At 33.7% G+C, this 22,889-nt stretch overlaps 1 protein-coding gene across 2 annotated transcripts in view; it reads left to right on the top strand.

The window, feature by feature from the left end:
• The window catches only part of LOC142986511 (UNC93-like protein), a 74,470-nt gene that overhangs the window by 18,883 nt on the left and 32,698 nt on the right, over nt 1-22,889 (top strand). The window contains exon 2 of one of the 2 annotated variants that reach the window (XM_076135026.1): nt 18,930-19,017. The exons of the other annotated variant lie outside the window; for it this stretch is intronic. The gene's annotated coding sequence lies outside the window, so the exon portion shown is untranslated. The remainder of the gene's footprint in view (nt 1-18,929; nt 19,018-22,889) is intronic. 2 annotated transcript variants of the gene reach the window in all.

Raw genomic sequence — 22,889 nt, 5'->3', positions numbered from 1 at the left:
GTAGAGTTCGTGCGTCTAATATCTTTGAAGTACCATTTGCGATGTTATAATAAGAGAACACGTTATATAGTTGAAATCTCGGGAACATTTTGAATTAATCTTTTACAACAAATGTAGACATGGTATAGTTATTGATCCCTCGCAAGTCGTAAGAAACGTGAAAATTGTTTCGTACTTGTAGGGCCGTAGGCTGCAAGAAAGTATGTGTACGTCGTGATCAATCTACTTCAATATATGGAAATACGTACATCGTGTTAGCTGGCGTTTCCAAGTGTCAAGTGGCGCCACCTATAACTGTTCTGTAACAAGTATCCGAGAGATTTATTTTCTTGTTTTATATTTAACGTTATCAATAATGGCGGGTGGTATGTCACCATTTCGATATCTTAACGACATAATACGTATAACTGTTCACTTAAAACCTGCTTAGTGTTTACAACGAATAACATTATCCACTTTCTCAGATGAAATACCCGTAGATAGCGAATGATCTAAATTTGATGACGCCGCATAGTTTGTGGTCATTTGCATTTCCAAACGGTATATGACACATTCCGTATGGCGACAAGAACCTATATTTTACTTATGCAGTTTACAATTAACGCATTTGCCTACAATATGCAAAATTATTAACAATCTCGCACAAATCCATGTACGGTATGGGTCGGTTATTAAGAATTTCTGTCCCGTACGTCGTTCACGCAGAACGCGAGTCACACGAACTAAAGTCGTCGGTTTACAACGAAAAAGCCTTGCAACAAGGTTGTTTCGGCGCGATGCCGCGTGCTTGGAATCCGTAATAGCCTTGCAGAATATATACAACACCGATACTATATGCCTCTCTGTCTGTTCAACGCTCAATCGCGAGACAGAAACAGTTTTCTAAAACTCATCTATATTAATTTCATAGTTGTTTTAAATATTGAAGATGTTAAGGAAGTTGCTCTCAATGGTCACTAAAGTCTCTAAACGTATACATTTAGTAGCGCCGATTTCATAAACTTATCGTTCGATCTACTATCGGATGTAATTAGTAACCATTTTAAATGCAATGAATGTAATTATTCGATCGCAAGTAGAGATTTGAGAAAGTGCATTTTCGAAATGTATAAATCAAAAATCCTTATTGAGCTTGTCAGAATTGCATCCCGTTTATCCTGAGGTAAGAAGATAAATATGGACAGGTTGATTGCAGGCTCCCGAGGCATTCCTGCGCATTGCTTTCCACCGGTCCCGGTGGGAATCAAAAATAACCTGAGGGTTATATTAAGTTTCAAGTAAGTTGTACGGTGTTGGGCGCAGGCGGCGCCAGGCTTCGCTCACATAAACACGCACGAGTACAACACATGTTTTTATCTTCTGTTTTGCCATCGATCCGCTTCGTTCACATTCGCCACGGTAACGCAACACAACGATTTGACATCATATACATATATAGAACGTTTTTAATTAAGTATTCAAAAATTATTTAAGTATTCTGTTACCACCTCACTCGTTAAGTATAAAATTAGTTATTGAATTGTTTCGTTTCGAACTACTATTAACGATGTTGTCGGCGAAATTGCTTACCGTATTTCTACCTTATCGTAATGACTTTTGGTAGAAAATCATTTGCAGTGCTACACATGTTCTCACGTAATCATTTGAAACGATATCAGTTAATTTTTATTTTATTTAATTTGCCATTAGAGCAAGATTAGGGATGCGCACAAAATTAATTTAAAACCGCAATGAACTATTAAATTAACATTCCGTGCGGCTACAGAAACAATGACACAGCGAGACTTTAATAGATGATTACTCATAGATAACATACTCGTATATCGATGAATTTAATCTTTAGGAATAACGAAATCTTGAAAAAAATGTGAAGCTCACGCCAATGGTCCATTGAACATTAAAATGTTAGCAATAAAAATCGTTTCCAGTTCCAAATTAAACATAAACATGCTATACCAATTAGTAAATATTTTTTGGATAATTGTGTATAGTTATTGCTCTGAAATCGTAGCTAATTGGCGATCATAACTCATTTTGTAATGATAATTGAATCATGCAGGGCAGACATTCTGTACAATACCTAGTGCATGCAGAGTGCTCATAATAACTATGCCAGTGAAACTCCATCAGACTCGTGCAAGTGCAGGAACGAGGCCAAAAGTGCATAACTTTAATTATATAACTACATAAATAAATACGTTTTATAGCTGTTTTAAGCCTGGAAGTTGGTAGTGAATGAGGAATAACTGCAGCTCGAATAAAAACACGTTTATAATCGCAAATAAGTTACATAAAATAATCACATTCACCTTTTTTATTTTGTTTACTTTTAGTAATAAATAATTTCCGTGTGAATTCTATTCAGATATTTTAAGTCGTAATGCAATACTATGCACAGCATCGTTGAGGTAAAATATCTTGCGAGGCGCGATTCTGTTTTCGAGTCGGAAACACTCGCGGCCAGTCATGCAAGATTGGACGTTCCACTTTCAGCGTCTTTTTTTAAACATGATTACCTGGATGGCAATTTAATAGCTTTAAAAATATTTCTTCTTGTAATTCAATGGTACGGAGGTTGTGTCGCTCGTGAATGTTTTCTCTTGTGTCCGTGTGAGTGGCAACCGGTCGACGCCTGCGTCATTGCACACGTGTGCTGACAATTCTGTTTAAACACCTCAATTGATATAAAAACTTAACAAAGTTATTTCATTTTTATTTATATTATTGATAGATGCGGCTTAAATACTTAAGATACGTATCTTCATTGGTCGTACATTGAAAGTCTAAATTTCTGTTTTAAAAAACTTGTTTCTTCAACAGACCAACGAGTCTGAAATTATTATTTTTAACATATTGTTTTTCTGGTAAAATTTTATTTATTAAATTTTAGCGTCGAGCTTACATAATGCTGTGTTGTATGTTCACGACAATATTTAAAACTGTCTGGCTTTTTGACTAAAATACTCCATGGATATCTACTTTTTGTAGGCATTCTGAGACCCCACACGTATTCTGGCAAGAAACTTAATTATTTTATAGCCAATCATATATATAATAACTGCCATAAAGCTATTAGAATACATAAAACAAGTTCTAAACCGCAAGTCAAAAAACAACGTCTCGCGTTGATGTTATCGCTAGGAACTTTCAGCTGAATCAACAAAGTATCTCAACCGACTGTGAAATGAAGTACTGATTTCATGTTTAGTAACGTCAATATATATATAACCTCGATGCAATATAAAATACACATTTGTTCTAAAATTCTAATCAAATTATCTTGGAGCAAACACACAAAGTGGGACATTAGTCCGGGGCGCGACACCCGTTAATTTCTAAACAAATCACTTCAACAAAGAAAACACGTTGTTTGCGAGCCATCGACTTGTAACTATTTACTCATAACTGTGATATATAATTTAGGACATCTGCCGTTTGTTTGACGACAACATTTACACAGAACAATAGTTCAAGCATAACCTACGAATGTCTTCATTCTTGTGTTGTCGTTCGACACCAAACCATACTATCAAAACAATTAGTGAATCAATTTAGGATAGTTCATAATCTACAGTTTATAGAGGTCAAATTACCGCGTGCTTAATTAATAATACGTGAGTCAGGCGTTAAACTCAAATAAAGAGTTATAACAACATGGCTACAGCGGTGGCGATGTCTGCCTCAGTATTAGTACAAGTCGCATGTGCGGACTGATTTCGTTTTCAATAAAACCTACTTTATCTGTATTCGATCTCCATAATAATAGTAACCTCAAGACAAGTGTAACCTCAACATGGACGACCCCAAACTAGGAAGATTGATTCGAAAGAATACGTATTATGCATACGAATGCGTGTTCCGGTAAACAAACGAAGCGGAAGTTCGGACACTTGAAACACAAAACTAGCCGAAAGGTCGCAGTTTAAGGAATCATTAATTCATCACTTCTAATCGCCGATTTACATGAAAATGGATCTGCATAAATGATCACAGAATAAGGTCGGAGCAACACTTGAACTTGAACGACCCACGTCAGCGGGGAAATAGTGGTCACTTACACATAAGGAGGTAATCAATGCAAAAATCCATTATGTTTCCGAATTTTCTATGACGTAACTTTTATTGATTGTTGCAATACATCATGATGTTGCGATTTTATGTTATCTAATCGATAGCTTTCAATTTGTTAGTAAAATGGCAACCAGCTATATTTTCTAGAAATGAATGCGATCATTCATTTTATAAATAGCTTGCATCTATTGAGAAAATAGCCTTCGCCCTAGAAATAAATAGATTTAATATGAGTACGCGGTGATAAGTAAACCGGCGGGGCTGCGCGCGCGGCTCGGCGCCACTTTCAGCCAGACGGCCGGCGCCGCGCGCAACTGCAACTGTAATTGCTCTCACTCTCTAGCAACCGAGAACGGTACCTCAAACAAGTTTGTCGGCCGAGGTGGATACATAGTTGCGACTTGCGCATCGCAAAACACGCACCCGATTTCAATTCTGCGAACCAAAATGATCGATGCAAAATAAAATAAAAATGACATAGCGTATTTCGATCACAAACGTGCCATTTAATTAACATTTTATACAACGCCAAAATGAGATCCGCACGTAACGTATAATATTAGTTCTAAGGTTAATTTATATAACAATCGGTGGTCCAATAACATCGACAAGCCACCCATGTCTAATCGATAAACGATTCTTCAGTACACTCGTGATCTTTCAAACAATAGGCAATAGCGTCCGTATCAATGGCTCGTGTTGAATAATGTGATAGATATATCGCGAAACGACTCTTTAGTCCGTTCAGGGTTGACCATGTTAAATATGTATGCCAAATATTAGTCAGTGGTCACACACTTGAATGATGATCTTATTCAATACAATTTGGTTACATCCTAATTGATTTCTTTGGGCTAAATGATATCTGATAATATTACTTATTCAACAAGTAGACGGCGCGTTTTATTGCCGTTTGTATTACAAGAGTTATAACCATAAATAAATAGTTGTAAGTAGTTCTGGCAACCTCTCAGGAAAAAACAGGTGTCAAAGCCGATAATCTCAAACAGGAAAATAAATATCGTCAAGCGAGCCTTTATGTAAATGAAATAAAATATTCAAAGCATTACTTGTAAGCTATGCGCTTAATAAGAATAATAAAGTGTACATTGTCATAGGTTGTCATTGACATGGACCTACATTGTCTATCAATAGGATGCACCTCGTATCTTGCTTCTTTTTAATTAATATATTTTTATCAAGTTGTAAAGCCTTGACTTAATGGATGCGTGAACATTAAAACGTATTTTATTACTGACTATAAGAGCACGTTAATAGAAAAAACGTGTTACAAAGTTGTATACCTTTAAATAGTATTCCCTAATGATTTTACCGCAGTCCCATGGAAGGCTGGACGTGATAGATATAATTAAGACGCGGCAAGGAAAACGAATAAGGTAGACTTACTGTTTAATTGGACATTGGACATAGTAGTGAAGGTTTTAGTGGCATTGAATTATAGGCTAGACAGACACGCCATTAGCCGGTTATAAACAAACAAAAAGATGTGATGAGCAGAAAATTAACTCTTCTTTATTTGAACGTTTCAAATGTTGGTCAGTCTAGTTTTAATTGCGCAGACATGACAAAGTAGTAACTAAACAGATAAATAATGTTGTAAATAAACAATAACCGCATGTAGGTAAGTGGCTGTTTAACGTTTATTTCTCAACAGAGTCTAATAAAGAAAGCGTTACAGTCGAACACGACTCGTACATAAATTGTGTAATATTTATGCATAACGTATACTCAACGTAAAATATGTAAACAATATGTACAAGCATATTTTTTGTATGTATTCTGGGTTTCCCTGTGAATGTTCACAGAAACAGGTCGTAAACGATACATAGTTTACTTAATCGGTAACTCACATCTCATTATTCAGAAGTCGTTTTATTTGTAACAAGTCGGTAGGTAAAAGGACTTTAACCGGGGTATTATGTGCAGTAAAATTTAGTTCGTTATGCATTAATTTAAACATAAAAACAAAAAGAGACAATTAGTTTAAAAACTGTCAATATTTTGCCTCGTTTCTACAACCACAAGCGACCACAAGTTTGATAAAATTTACATTAATTACATTGGTTTACCTGGTGTACGGTTCATCGACTTGCCACATTCTAAATGACTAATACAAGAAATATCTCAAAGCTGTTCAAGTACGTATAGGCAATTAATACTAATGACACTTTGTGAGACGAGATGACAAACAACAATTATACCTAATTCTACATTAGCGTACTGCCCCACTCCCTTTATTGACTTTGGACAGAGTATAGTCCACGATACATATTAAGCGGTGTGATTTTTCCGATATATTTTTGTAGATAAGATTTTCCAAGTTACCAAACGACAGTCGGAAATCATTTTGTTCGATTCCAGTCAGGAAATTTCACCACTAATCTATAAACACTCAGTAAATATGATTACGTACGAATGATAAAAAAATTTCTTTCATAACACTTCCTCCTAGTTTATTAATGTTGTGCGTGACAAATATAATAGTAATTTCGCAATCTGCTGTCTTTCTACACATGTCGTCGTATGTTTATAACACACGCAAAACATTGACCATTTCTCTTAATTAACTTTTTAGGTACATTATGGGTCCGGGTTATGAATGAGCACAAGTGTAGATATACTTAGCTATTTATTTTAAGGTACGAATAATAATAGTACTTATCTCATATTTATTTTACTAACTTAAAACAAACAAATTTCCCTCTCTATTAGAGTTATATCGTTAATTCCAAAATACTTCAGGATGTACATATTATTATAATATATATAAGGAAAATAAAATTATCATGTAGAATTCCCATACTGTATTTATTTGCATAAGTCTTAATATTAAAATAGTACGCGAAGATTCTGTCAATTTATTTTAAATGTATTTACGCACGCATTCCACGAGCCTGATATTACAACTGCAAGTCATTGTTGGACAGGTTGTAGACAAACTAGAAAGATGGGATTTGTAATTAATTTGTCAGTAAGAAGCAAAGATATCGGAAATCTGCGAAAAATCATAAAATATTTAAAGAATTCTCATTATATAAGCATCTCAAAGTTAAAGGTTCGCAAATTTTTCACAAATATTTGTATGGCCTACTGAGGTGTGTACGTTTGTCGTCGTCGTGTTTGACTCTGTGATTTGTACAAGTAACGGCAACAAGGAATCTTACTAAGGCTGTATGCTTAACGCTATTTTGTTAGAGAATTCCAATTTTATATTATAAAACTATGCAAATGGTTCTTTAGAAAATAGTTTTAACTGCTGGTTGCCCATCCAAACTATGAATTAAGGATAAGTTTATATTAATCGTAAGAGGTGTTTCAAATTGTGCTACATGACCTCTTTCAGTACCCATTTAAAAGCCTAAACATATTTAAGAAGTTGCTAATCATTATAAAGACATCAGTTCAGATGGTGCAAAAACTGACAGCTGTTGTCGCCAAAAACATATTATTTGAGCTATGAAAATAATTGCACCGGGCTTACTTAAAGTAAAAAACGCTCAACACAAATGTATTGTTTTGACACTTAATTCATATTTAACCGCAGTGAAGTCATTATTTTACATTATCGAATAAATCATGTGCCTTCTTTAATATACTACAAGTATGATCGGAAGTATATTTTTTCTATAAATGTAAATTGTTGGAAATGTATATAAAAACGTGTTATATATTATCAGTTGTTCGATTTAACTACGCAATAAACGACTAAGTTAGTGCAATGTGCATGCGTGCGAGAATCATTAATAGCTCGTGGCGATAACGGGAAAATCCAATGTAAGTTTAGAGTTTTTTGTTTACTAATATACTGTATTAGATCATAAGAATAGTATTTGTTTAAGATATAGTATTAGACACGCGATTCGTAGACTCTAAAGGCCAAAGTAGAACGATATTACGGTTAAGAAGGAACCATTAAATACTTAATTGAATGGAGTTTTATATTAAATTTTAAAACTTATGTCAATGTTTATATAACAGTCTTGCTTCTGTAATATAAAAATTAAAACCTAATAAACGTAAAATTAATTTGTCCGCAATTAACCGCCTTGATCAATCGACATGAAAATTTTAACCTACTTCGGCGTTGCAGTGTTCAATAATCCCAACCTTTTTGTAAAAATGACCAAAAATCGTTGCATAAGGTATCTTAAAATTTTTACTAGATTACCTTGATTTTGTTTTTCGACATACTACGAGTTGAAACACTAGCCGCTTACCAAAATTCCATTCAGTCTGAGGCTATTTAGATATGGCAGAGCAGATGAAAGTTCACTCGGTGTACCAACTTTACAAGATAAAATCTTTACAGGCAGTATGCCTAGAGCTAACTAAGCCGCTTCTGCATTGGTTGTGCATTAATGTGTTCATTACAATTGGATTCGTAAAAGCATGACAAATGAATATTACTGCCAATACTCTAAGACAAATATTTCACACTTTAGTATTACGAGTACTTAAGATTTCACATTTGACTTTCTCTGGCAAAAATTCTGCGATGTTTGCGGAAGTGCACATCCTTATGCCATCATCGAGACGTCTCATGTATAAATATTTAGAAGAACGATCGAAGGCTGAACGTTGGGTGACCTTGTGGCCGATTTAGTAATAAAACAATTTTAACTGTTGGTACGGTCAATAAAAAATGTTCATTAGTATTCCGCGGCTTGAGTGCTAAATAGTATAAGATTAGTTTCGTATTAACATTGACCCTATGACCTCGGTTATGTTAATCTTGCTTCTTTAGGACAAACAGACAGATCTCACAGAGGTCATGTGAGGGGTTATAAGTGCATCGAATTGTGCTCGGTTACAAACAAAAATGTTAACACTTAGTAGTTCTTTTGGCCTTTTTTCGCTTGGTCATATTTTTGACATTTAAAGCTGTTTTTGCAATCGTAGTCCCACAATATAATTGATCTACGTTCACGTGTTTGTATCTTATCAATAAACATGGCGCTACCTCTTATATTTCATTACACGATGTAATTACATGCGATTACAATTAAGTCTGTCAATACACCATGGCTAGCGAAAATGCGATGTGAAGTTTATAGTCGGAAATAAGACATGATACACGTGCAATAAATATATGAATAAACTTATGAGATGTTTATACTAAAGGAATAATTAATCCACTGACAGTAAAATAAAGACGACAATAATAATATGACAAGATTCCTATACACATTTTTTTCCGATCTACTCATTTTTATTGAACCGCCTAAAAATGAGAAGAGAGGAAAACAAAATAAGGAAAACCAAAATGTGTCTTAAATCATTGTATTAAATTATATGAGGTTTTTGACTTGACAAAGTGGATCGGCGATGCAACATTCTGGCAGTTTTAAGCTTCTTATGATTTTTTCTTTTAAAACGTTCGGTTACCGGTTTAGCCCCTCGTAAAAACCCCCAAGGACCATCAATGTGTTCTCACTGCTTTTTAAATAAACGTTTGCAAAGAATGTAGTCACAATTCTTTTTTATTATTGAACAATCACGATCCTATTATATTGATGCGAATTCTCAAAACTCCAATCTGATTTGAATCAAATATTTTTTTTCGATTAATTGCCCACACAAAACACTGTTGATAAACAAGTCGATTACCTTTCAGGAGATTATCCTGAACTTACGTATACACTTTTTGCGATGCCATTCAATAATAAAATACAAAATTATGGTTTTATGATTTATGAGAATAAAATGTAAGCATTACCTTGTTCTTATTTACTTGAATACAGGGCGGGACAAAAAATGACAGCAAGTAATGATTGCACGTGACGCATTGACCACATAGCAAGCGATTTATTTTCCATTCATTCATATTTTGTTATGAGTTGACGCTGTAATACAGTCCTACCGTGAATCAGTTATAAAACTCATTAGATTTAGGTAAAAGGGCTATGCTAGGTCGATTGTGGGGAAATAAGTGTTAAGCGCATTACTAACAATTTAATATTTTTTATTAATGCTCGATAAGATATTTTGACAAGATTTGCAACTAGATAGTACCTACTAGCTCCTAGATAATAAATCAAGTTACATTGAATACTCCTATTATCACACCGTAGTATCCTGCGCTCGAGCTGCGAAAGGCCGTTTTTTCACATCCCGAGTTAAAAATACAAAAGCCGTCTGTTATAACCGCAGGCACGTAACTTACAGCCTCGACCATTCATAATCAAGTTATTATAGCCGACGTAATTAGCCGCAGTCGCATCTAGATCTTATCTATATGATAGGGTTCTTTGCTTCACATTTTATTTATTCCATTCCAAACCAGTCGCTTTTTAAGATGCTCCTGTGAGAATAAAAGGTCGAAGTTCTTGTCGTTACAAGTCTGGTGCAGACATGACCGTTAAAAAGTGTTATAAATTATGTACCCCTTCGCCATCCCATGTCTTGTATAAACGACTATTATCAAAGATTAAACCAGTTATATTACTTCAAAGGTGACTTGCCAAAAATCTCTATCTACACGCAAATATCTTCGGCTGACATTCTTCTTGGATTTTTTAATGTTTTTGAGTTCATTGACATTGTAACAAAGCTGCGTAAAATGTTTGATAAACACTAAACCTTTATTCAAATGAGGATGGACCGAGAGCCAAATGGTGACTTCAAAACACTATAAAATACAGGACAGGTACGCGAAGTACTTAGATAATTATGTGTAGTGTGTATGTACCTCTCCAGCCCACCGTGAACTAACAAAATGTATGGCCATTATGTTTCATCACAATTATCCTCAATGCCTATGATTCCTCTGCTGTGATTTTGCAAAAATTGTGCTGTGACATCTAATTCGCCGCTATTATGAAGTTTATTGTTAATATTTATTGGTTTCACGTGTTCTCCCTTAGCTATTGTGAGAATAATTGTAGATCATTATACAATAGTAGTAATAATAAATATACGTTAACAATGGCGCATATCGTAACGAAAAATCTAAATACATCCTGTTGAATGTATTACAGCGGAACTTTCTTGGAAGTTTATTAATTGAAACACTTGTTTTTGAAAAAAAAAAGAATACTTTAAAAAACCTCGTTATCTAATTAGTTTACGCAGTTTTAACACTACGCGTTCAGGTAAAATTATAATTATTATGCCTGATTTGCCTGAAACCAAGTGGCTCGTTTTGTTCGCAATGTTGTCTGACATAATTTCAAATATTAACACTAAATTCGAGGGCAGATTTAAGTACAATATAATCCGTAAGACTGTAATTATTCTGAAGGTAACACACATGCATAGCAATGCCACACTATAACGACGAAATCATGAAAGTTTACATACAAAACATAATATATTAAATTATAAAAGATTCGTGTCACAGACTCGTTAGTTATTAAAACGAATCATTCAAACCTGTAACTTGACAACTTAAGCACCACAGTAGAGGGTTACTTATGAAGCATGACATTTTCAGGTCAGATACAAAGATTATCTGAACGTAGATGATTAGTTATAGAAATAACATCTCTATTTCTATACACAAAGATGTGCTAATTGCATAGCTGTAGAAAACATTAGTTACAATGATGGATGGATTAGTCGGTTCAATGTGCTTACTTGACATATCGAAGAAACCCATTTACATTTTTGTATTTAATTGTTTTGCACTATTGAACACTATTCTTCACTTTAGACTTAAATAATAAACGTAATTAAATTATTAGATTTTTATTAGTCTGGAGTTCAGTGCCTCGATTCTCTACTACTATCGACTACCGACAACCGAACTGTCATCGAGAAATTTTGTATGAAAATCTGATCAGCGCCTCTGACGGGTGTCGTAGGAAACATTTTGGCAGTACATTCTAATTGTCAAAATTTCGATAGCTAGCCGGTTGTCGATAGTCGATAGTGGTAGAGAATCGAGGTACAGTTTTTCATACAAAATTTCTCGATGACAGTTCGGTTGTCGGTAGTAGTAGAGAATCGAGCCACCGATCACTAAGTTTAAACATCTATTAGGAAATGTATAACCAACAGGATAAATTGTCAAATGTTTTTAGGGCTTGGATAATTTATTTTATGGTCAATTTTAACAGAAAATTGATACATCAATTGCTTTTCACGCTCTGAGTGAAAAAAGGCGGAAACAAAACAAAATTAATGACTGCTTAACTACTGTAGATTATGAACTTTGGATATTGTCATGTTTTCGTGCGTGTTTGACATTTAGGCTTACGACAAAATTTGTTTCGTTTTCGGTTTCAATTGTCAATTGTCGCCTTATAACGCAATTGTTTTTGTCGGCGTACTACTAATTTTGTGTTAGAAAAGGTAGAACTCTTAGCTGGAGCGAGCTTTTTCTACTTCTGTTGAAAAATAACAAAGATTTTCAGAAAATAATTATAAAAGTCCAAATCTACTTATTGACTCCAAAACGACGAACCTTTTGAAATATTGGATATACATACTAATGCTTTTATTGTTCAAAGACGTGCAAATTTTCATACAAGGATGATATATAGCCACTTAAGTTTAATATTACATCTTGTGTTTATTGGTAATACACTTGAAGACGACTGAACACACAGGTTCGATTAACTTGAGTAACTTGACGTCAAAACGTTGCAAAAAATACCTTAAGTGTTATTAAATAGTTTTGGACAACGTGTGACTTTGACAAAGCGACAAAAAATAGCTCACGAGTTATACATACTTCTAATAAACGTGGCCCTTTATAGAAACACGTGAACTAATTCTCAAATCATGACCAATCATTAAACTTAAGGTCTATATCATTAACAAAGAAAAAACAACATAAACAGTGTGAGGAACCACATTTTTTATACGTCTATACATATGTATTTTTTCCAAATGCGGATCTAAAACGGGTACCAACATCAATCAGAGGATTCCTCGCGATACAATTTATTATGACGACATACATTGGCTTGCAAGGATATTCGCGATAAAGCTAACGATTCCGCAGTCATTGTAGTTTATTAAATAACACAATGTACCCGCATTTATATGATTATGTGAGAATTGCTACGTTCTCAGTAGGAGTGGCCAAACAATGGAAGTTTAAAATCATTGCCGTAGTTATTTAGACGCGAAAAAAGACAATGATGGCCATGTAGCTAATAGTTGGGTGGATGGATAAACGTGGATTGTCTCGTAAGTGGCTAAAGTTTTAAACAACTTTATTGCGAATTTTCGACAATTTCTTGAAAAGCTCTTTTGATCGTTATAATGATTGACAAATATGTTAGAATCATAAGAAATGTAGTCAAGGAAGTGGTATGAATATAGATTATTAGAATTCTAGTTAAGTTTATTAATATACAAGCTTTAATAATGACGTTAGTCCCACAGTGGTACCGCGCGAACGGCCGCTAAGAATTACTTCATAAAGAGCGTAGTAACCGGTTGCGCCGATCGTCTTGCCTAGTCACGACACCGGCTATTTGTGGTGTATTAATTAGCCCTTAACTGAGCCCTAACTAACTTTTCCCAGCTTTCGCAAGGTAATAAACACACGCTGTAATAGCAAATGGTGACAAGAAAAGTAATTAAAAAACAAAGAATATCTATAAATAGTCACATGTTTATGCTTATACATGTGGTTTAGTAAAAGAAAACATTAGTTCATTGACTTTCTGACGAACAAAATATTCAAATATCAGTACGACATTATAGCTCGTTGTCTCTTGCTTTCGAAACGTATTATTTAAAAATGATTAAGTCCTAAATTTGTACGTCGACACTCGACGGCTGCAGTAAAATATTGCAGTTTTTCTTTTATACTTGACCCCAGTTGTTGTGCGGTCGTTGGTAACAATTGTGTGTCCACCTTCCCGCCAATCATGCCTACAGCTGTAAAAATCGTATAGGTGAATACAATAAAACTGATGGGTTTGTTTGCACAGCTTATTATTCGGTACAATATAAAGTTAAATGAATATTTTTTACAGCGAACACAAAAGATTCGTCTTCTTGAACAAAAACAATAAGTCGGTTAGCTGTTAGGTCCTGTAACTGTCAGGAATGAAATATTGTTTACGCGATGAGGTAGTAGACAGATTGATTTATTATGTCTAAAAAATAATGATTAGATCCGCACCTCTACTGAACATGTAAGGTTATTTAAAAGAAACTGGCTTGTCCAAGTACATCACCCTTTTTGCGAAGGATATTTTGATACATAACTTAAGGTAGTTTAAGCAATCACTGTAAATATAGTTATCAGAAACGTTATACTTGTGAGAAAACGTAGTCGCTCACGTTTATCGAAGTGTTGGTGAGCAGAACACGTTGCACAATGTTCGTGATGCACCATCGACTTCATTAGACAATAATTAAATAATTGAATCCCACCATTTTATATACGACTGTGAGAACTGTGAACGATGAATACTAAATTGTATCTTAGCTAGTTATAATGTAATTTACCTCGACACGTTTCGTGAAGTCAGCAAAAACTTGCCTTGTTATGGTCATTTCTATATTTACTAGATTGTTCTACAAGCGTGCTAGATGGCTTAAAGTAAGAGAAACTGCGACTGTTTATTAGAAACTTTCATTCGCTATTGATCAAGGCAGCGCATATGTACGTGGTTAATTAAAACAGCTTATGACTCACACATTGGACATTCAATTAATTTCTTGATCTTGCTCTCATGTTAAATCAAAGAGTACAAATGTAATACGTATAACCCTTATATACACTTGCGGCACAACAGCTTTACAAAAGTGAAGACGTACTTAATAACGAGCCATCAACGATCATTTGTGACTTAATAGTAATCACTCAGTAAGACAATAAAGTAAAAACCCGACAAACAAAAAATAACAATCGACACCACTATCTTTAATCTTGATTTGCTCACGTGCAAAAAAATGTGTTTACAAGCACCAAAAATCTTATTCGATACCCAACGATCCGTAGTAACAAAAACAAAAAGAATTTTGATTCAAAAATTGAAACCGAATTTGAAAAATATGTTTTGTCTTGCAACATGCTTTTTTCTTATTGAACTCACTAAAAACTTGATTTAGTTGACTTAAAAACTTCTTTAAATATTTCGAGATCGAAATCATCAGCAAGACGTAAGTGGATATAGAATTGTTTATTAAGTCCTCGTCTTCTAACCTTTGCAGCTGCAATTTTATTAAAAAAACCTTTAGCATCAATTAGGAGGTATAAGGAAAAGATAGAGTTGAAGATAAAAACCATTTTATTAGCAGTGCGTGTCATTGCAACAGTCGTGAGCAATCGTGAAAGATCGGATCATTCCGCGAGCCTTGCGGAGATTAAATTTCTCATTAAGCAAATTACGAAGTTACATGTAACCTTCGCAAATTCGTAGAAACAGATACACGTACTTAAAATTAGTGCATTCTATTATTTTGCATACACTACGTAAATTACGTGTGTAAAATACATAAAATTAACGTCTACAAAATGTTTAAGTTAAAATTCAAGTGATAGCTTTCAGCAAAGCAATATTCATATCGCAGCCTTTTCGTTTCTGCGTAGTATTTTCCTAAGCATAAAGTTCCTCGTAAGAAGGGCCTAATACATATTTAATTGTTGTAACACCTTCCCATGCCCTCTCGCCGGTGCAGGGGAAATCCCATGCAATGGTCTCATGAATGTAATTCCGTATAAATATTCTTAAAGCATGTCATACAAAAGCATGCTGAGATTATTGTAATGAATAAATAAGTAAACAATCATTTGGATTTTCCGCCAGACACGGGAAAATTATGTTTTATTATTCAATTTTGTAATTGATGCGACTATTGAGAATAACTTGTGATTCACTTTTTGCATTCAAAGTACCTTATCAATTGTCAAAAATATTGTTTTACATTGCTCTATTTTCATATCGTAGTGAAACTTACCTACTTTCGTTTTGGCCTGAAATATTTTAAGTGTATTTTGGCGCGTCGATTCGAATACATCAAAGTGCATTTACCTTATTTTGCCTACAAATTCTTGGTGGTCAAAAACAACCAACAATAAATTGTAATAATAAGGTAAAGTTATTACTAATAGCGCAAACGTAGATGAATGACTGAGAAGGTATATAAATAAGTTGTTCTTAGTGTGTAGTCAGTGGCGGAACTGTGATGGTATCAGGACAACTACATGCGCGACTTGGTAGACAAACGGTTTCCGCTAACGACACTCGCATATCTACAAGCTGTCCTACCGCTCGCTTCTCGCTACTAGGTAATTCTATTTACGTATACTCATTAAATTCATTATAAGTAATTATAACACTATTTGAGGCTTCTTGTACATTCAAGAGATGTTGCAATTTGCACATGACGGTATTCAATGACGATTTTCTGCGTGACCCTCTACCGACTTTAAATAACGTTTTCAATGTCCAAAACTTCAATCTTTTAAAAAACACTCTCAATTACATCAACGTCAAAATAAAAATTCTGTGTATAATACATTAACTCGGGGAAAAACATACGTTATAAAATTATCTTCGTAATTTAATTGTAAGTCTTAATTTCCTAATACGAAAATTTTATCACCCATTTCAATATTTGGCAATTAACATATATTGGTAATAAATTCCTTTACTATTTTTTGAAATACATCCAAAGATAAATTAACATATTAACACATTAACATTAGTATGTAATTATTCTACAAGATAATGTCTCAAAAACATGGAATATAAAAATAATATGAAACAACACTTGGTAATGATAATAACCGGAATACGTACTGACTAGCTTTTGCTCATGACTTCGTCCGCGTGAAAAGATTTCCCGCAGTAAAAATATCCTATGTATAAATCCAGGCAGGAAACTAGCAATGTACGAAATTTCATTAAAATTCATCCAGTAGTTTTTCGTGTAAAAGTAACAAACATACATCCATCCTCACAAACTTTCGCATTTATAATATTAGTAGGATTATAAGATTTTAAAAATATATATTTATCTTCAAGTCCAGTAACAAACTGGTACCTTACTACATAACACTCAATCCACGGTAATTAAAACTAATATGTTTTACGTCTCAAGACAATAACGATCAAACTAGCCAGCGGAACGGTGTTTGCCCGTTGTTTACCCTTGCAAGAAGACCGGCAATTTAGCACATAACACACAAAAAATGTTTATTATTTAAGAAAAACGAAACGCTAAAATATAGTTTTTATTTGTAAACAAATTTTAATTGAGCTACGAATACCAGTATACCCCAGTAATATCGTTTATACGCAGTTATTGTAAAATTATCTTATGAAATAAGTTGGTAATTTTCGTGTTTGCGTGGAACGTAGCAGCAGTTTCTGTGGTTACGCGTTATTAGATCAAATTTCCTTCATTGCGGTATAAATGCTTTTACATAATAATTACGACGAATTAACCCTATCATTCTGTTTCATGTACTTGTATCTTGTTTGTAACATAATAACTGTATAGTTAGCAAAACATCTCCAAACTCGCATAAGCGAAGCCTCCAGGTTTCCAATAGTTGACTTATAAAGAACTGTTTAAAGAGCTCTCTATCAAAAATAGTAAATAGTTATTTAAAAATCAAGTTTATTTTCCATCGTGTGTGATCATCACGTACCGAACAGCATGTTTAATTGCTGTACTCGCTAAATATTTATCTTCGCTAGACATATTTGTTCAACATACGAGTTCTCAATCATATTGTAAAAAATAAACGTAGGAATAGACCGCTACGCGTACAACGGCAATTAACATGCTAATTAGAGTGATGTTAGGACGAAATACGGGAAAATTTGAATTTTAAAACAAGATCAGCGATTCTGAACCTCTGTAGGAAAAATAAAAAAACAGATTTATGGGATATAAAAAGTAGATTGATGGGAGTTAAAACAAGGTTGAAACATTTTCATCATTGTTATGGAAGCAGCATTGTTAAACAGCAAATTTATAGCTAACTAAAGCGATGTACAGTAAAAATTATGTAGTTAATGACATTATTGCGAACCCTTTGAACAAGGAACTCTTGTGAACACTTCCTCGACACATTTTTTCTGAAGCCTGACAATAAGACAGGTACAAAAAACGATCAAAACGTCACGCGGGTGATTTTCTTGAATGTCATAACCATTCTTTATGTGCTCCACCTTTAGGCTGTGCGTCGTATATTGTAACATTCTTGTAACCGGTATATTTTAGTTCCTATTTATTTGAATCAGCAATCTAAGTGTTTACAAACAAACTATTTTTGACGCAATGAAATGTGTTGAAACGACTCTTGCTTTAAAAAATATTCTCTGATTCCACCAGATTTTGAAAATCATAGTTATTGAACAAAACGTAAAAGTTTTTAGTCGAGCCAAGCGATAGGACGCGAAGGCCCAAAAAAATTGGGCTCAAGTAAGAAGTTGTTGCGATTTTGGATTTGTATGTAGAATATAGAATAATAATATTTTTCGTTATTTTATTGTTGGACCTTCAATATGCCATCTATGGACATAAGGTATTTGATTTCGAAGAATTCAATGGTATCCCTAATGCGGTTACAATTGTTATTAATAAACTACATAGGTATGTATGTTTTGTATAAGGCATTGTAATAAATTTGGTATTTACGTGCATTATTAGAACCGCAACCACAACCACAAGAGTTATTTCAAGTCAATGGATAGCGTTAGGTAGGAACCTACAACTTAAACAAAAATATCAGATTTTGTCACTTTATTTACACTTTTTTTATTACAATTCCAAAATTATTTTATAATCCGAATTGAAACATAATTTTAGTGTAAGCTTAAGTAAGACGGAGTTTTTAATTGCTGGCGTTGGCTATTGCGACTGATGGCTTTGCGATCGAGTCTGAACCGGCTCTAACCGGTGTGGTCTGGTTGTAGCCGCCGAGGACTGGCCTGCCACTCGCCCGGACCCCGCCACTAGCCCGCGGGGACTCAGCATCACCGACGCGATAACAACAAACACGTAGTACGTATTACTGCACACATTTCTCACATATCCTCGTCGTTTCTTGACACAACTGCGGAAAATGTATGTCTTTATATTATGGAAATCGTAAAGAATGTCAACTTATAATGACGTCATTCTGCGACTAAACTCAATTTAATAGCCATGTTTTTATGGTATCAATGAAATTGAACTTGAATAGTTTTATTGGTTCAATAAGATGATATTTTAAGCGCATGTATTTTGGTGTTTCTGTAGTCGAATCTTTATATTATTATATTGTCCTCGGCGTTGTGGTCAGATCTTGAGAGGCTATTGACTTCACCATTGAATTCAGTGACTTTAGAAGCATTTTTTTACGATAAATGTTAAGTTGACGATACAAGAACAAATATTGCGCAACGCGAGAATGAAAAAAGTCCAATTTTTTTCAAATGCAAGAAGACTTCGATACTAATAACTTGAACGATTTCTATCCTTTTTCCGCGTCTAAACGCCGAAACGAAATTGGATGTCAATTGACAAGACTATAGACTAAGGGAAGAACATAATATTATGCAATTTCTAAATAGTAAAAGCGGTTACAGTTGAGCGTATTTATATTTATTATTTATTTATTTGTTGTTATTTTCACAAAGTACTTAGTTCTCGGATCACCCAATTCATTGTCCTAAAGAGTTAGTGTTAAACATGCATGTGACGAAACGGTGACAGCAACCTTGGATTATTCGGCTTCATGGTTCATTTGAGTCCACAAAACGGTCTAAATGACAAATATTATAAATACTAGCCAAATACGTGTTACAAGTTTCTAATAACGAGTTCACACGAAACGAATGGTTTAATCTCAGTTTAAGATGTTTTACCCTGGTTTAGAAATACAGGATTTTAGAAGTTATTAACGAGTTTCGGTAGTGTTTAGGTGATTTAAACTGATTTTTATTCTTAATGCCCTTTACCGTCTGTAATGATAGTGTCCAGACATATGCATCTTGCCTGGCGTTAGTATTTTGATGTTCAACAAAGTCAAAATTATTAGTATCGAGTAGTGTATGAGCGAAGGAAGTAGGGTTACTTTAAGTAACGGGTTTATTCAAAACATATGTTCGAGTGCTCTACAAATCAATTTTTATACCCCGATTAGTAACATATGCACATTACATAAAACTCTAATGATATAGAAATACTCGATTATAACGGTATTTATAAAAATAAATAAAGAAAAGAATGTAATATGTTCCACAGCGTAAATAGGAGTTTCTTCATAGTTTGATATGAAATGCTAAATCATTGAATACAATCGGAAACTGCAACCAACCAATTTAACACTGCAAAGAAATGGCTAGTTTTCGGCAGTACAAAGTTAGTCTTAACCAGTTAGAACAAAATCTCTTATCGCAAACATGACTAGCGTAGTAAGTATAATACAACACATTGTTTCCTTCACAAATCATTATTAGGTATATGTTACTGTTATTTATTACAAATATAATTAAATGCTGATTAAGCCAGATTTTTCCATCGGCAGATAAGATTCGACGAAAAAATTTTACGTGTTGGTAATTAATGGAAAATCTTTCATGTATAATAGAATACGGGAATTAACGCGCATTTTACCTTAAAATGCCTAACGTTTTCTATTATACATAAAACATGCAACGCGAGAGTTTAAAAGTTATGGAACATCTTTCAGTTGATTGATTAACACAATCTGATCGAGAAAATGGTATATGGTGTACCAAAAAATAAGCAATTATGACAGTGTATTACGTTCTGTCACATCAAAATTTACTGAAAACAGTCTTTTTACAAGAAACACATAGGTTCTACTTATTTTTAAATAATTTTCTATTATTATTTTCAAAACAATGCCCAATTTGTCATTCAGTTCAGATAGTATTTGACTGAGAAATGTTCTCCTTCGAAACATAAATAAAATCTAATTTTCCTTCCTTCGCGTTCATTCAACAAAAGGTGATAATAATATACTTATGTGATTCATTTGTATTTTTATTGTAATATTTATCTGTATATAATATATACAGCTGTTTCACTTAACACGTACAGAATGTTTGCAAAGTGAGTCATAAATAAACCTGTGAAATGATTAATGTTAGTACTTTTACAGAACATTGAAACCCTATTGTATTTCAGAGAAAATGATTTGTTTTATAATTGTCTTACTTATCTGTTAGACCAACGTAATTGTTTACTAGATAGGAGATGACATAATTATGTAACAAAATCAATATATTTTCTGTACATACAATTGTAGCGATAGATTAAACTACGATAAAATTCACTGTTGAATGGGATAATTTGTTGTACTATTGGATTAATATTTATTATTTACACAAGAATATTTAAAAGATATTTTGACTGAAATAAACTATATAAATGTATACAAAATAAATTTCAAAGAGAGAAGTGCGCTATCCTTGGTAGTACTCCTCCGCAACGCTGTCTTCCGGGAACGTTCCCAGAATGCTGGCAGCATTGGATTTAGATCTCTTCTGAAATCACTAGCCACAGAAAAAAATAATTAGCAAAATCTTCAGTTATATACTTTTATTACCTTCTTAAACTACTATAACTAAGCAAAGCGTATGTTATAACGACTATTCTTATTATATCATAAAACTACTAGTCTTATACTTGAGTCAAGTAATTCATATAATGTGTGCGAGGGAAAGAGACGACATGATTCTGTTAACTCCGTAGTCTCCTGTGACTATTTTAAGATCATGAAACCCGTCAGCTTTTCTCTGTGACCTCTCGTTTGCATGTTTCTACTAATTTACTTGTACATATTTCTTACTTAGAAGAGGCTTAGAATGCGCTAGGAACAAAACCATTATGGTTAACTATAATATTCTCATTTTTTATGTGATCACTTAAAATAATCCTTTGAATAACTAAGATTGTCAAAAAGTTATATCAAAATCCGGCTAGCTTGACTCAAACATTACACACACGTGCATCTGTCGTGCATAACTTGTTTGCAAGTAATTTGAATTTAATCAAACGCATTCATTCGCTAACGAACTAAGCTCAAGACGTAGCCCATAAAATGATCTATTATTTTCTTTGTATAGAAATGACGTCATCAAAATAGAGAGACAGGAAGAGACGACCAGTTATCCTCGAGAAAATATTGCAAAAAATGTATCCACCAGTGTAAACATAAAACGATCCGGTTGTTCTTATACCTACATACAAACGCTTAGATGTTAACATATGCATGGAGATTTTAATCTCGATATTTTAATTCGTGTTTGGTTCACATTTGGTAAAAACACTTCGTAAAAAAAACGGTGATAACGTACATTTTTCGGGTTTCAAAACCGGATCCGTTCATCCTGCGAGAGTTGGTAAAAAGACCAAAAAACTTTGAAACTTTATATTTATTGCGGTTCGATTGCAGATTTTGAGAAAATAATAATGTATTTTTTGAGATGGAAGCGGTCCAACGTGTTTTTGTTGTACCTATACCTACACTGTTGTTACCACGCATGGGTACTGAAGCGCTAACCAACAAGCCAAGTGAAAAAATTAAGCAATTTTCTTTCAAAGGGTTTCGACTTTTATCCTAGGTATCCGCTTGAGGTTTTATTGAAGGGCCTTCTTAAATATGTAAAGCAGACAAACAGTGATTCAATTTGCGTGTCCGCGTAGAACTGCGTATAAGTATTAAAAAAACAGCTAGTTTTTTTCTTTGTTTTTTGTACAACACTGTGTGTGAGCGACAATAATTAAGATGTTTATTTCCTTACGTTCTATTAATAACTAAATATTTTAGTAAAGACTTAATTTTGTTGAAATTATTTTTAAATATCTAAACATGCCTACAAGATTATTTGTTTATACGCAAGATTTCGAGAGTAGTTACGAAA

This window comes from Anticarsia gemmatalis, chromosome Z, assembly GCF_050436995.1.
Source record: "Anticarsia gemmatalis isolate Benzon Research Colony breed Stoneville strain chromosome Z, ilAntGemm2 primary, whole genome shotgun sequence".
Taxonomy (NCBI): Eukaryota; Metazoa; Arthropoda; class Insecta; order Lepidoptera; family Erebidae; genus Anticarsia; species Anticarsia gemmatalis.
Note: the sequence above shows the minus strand (reverse complement) of the source record. Positions and strands in the feature narration are given on the sequence as shown.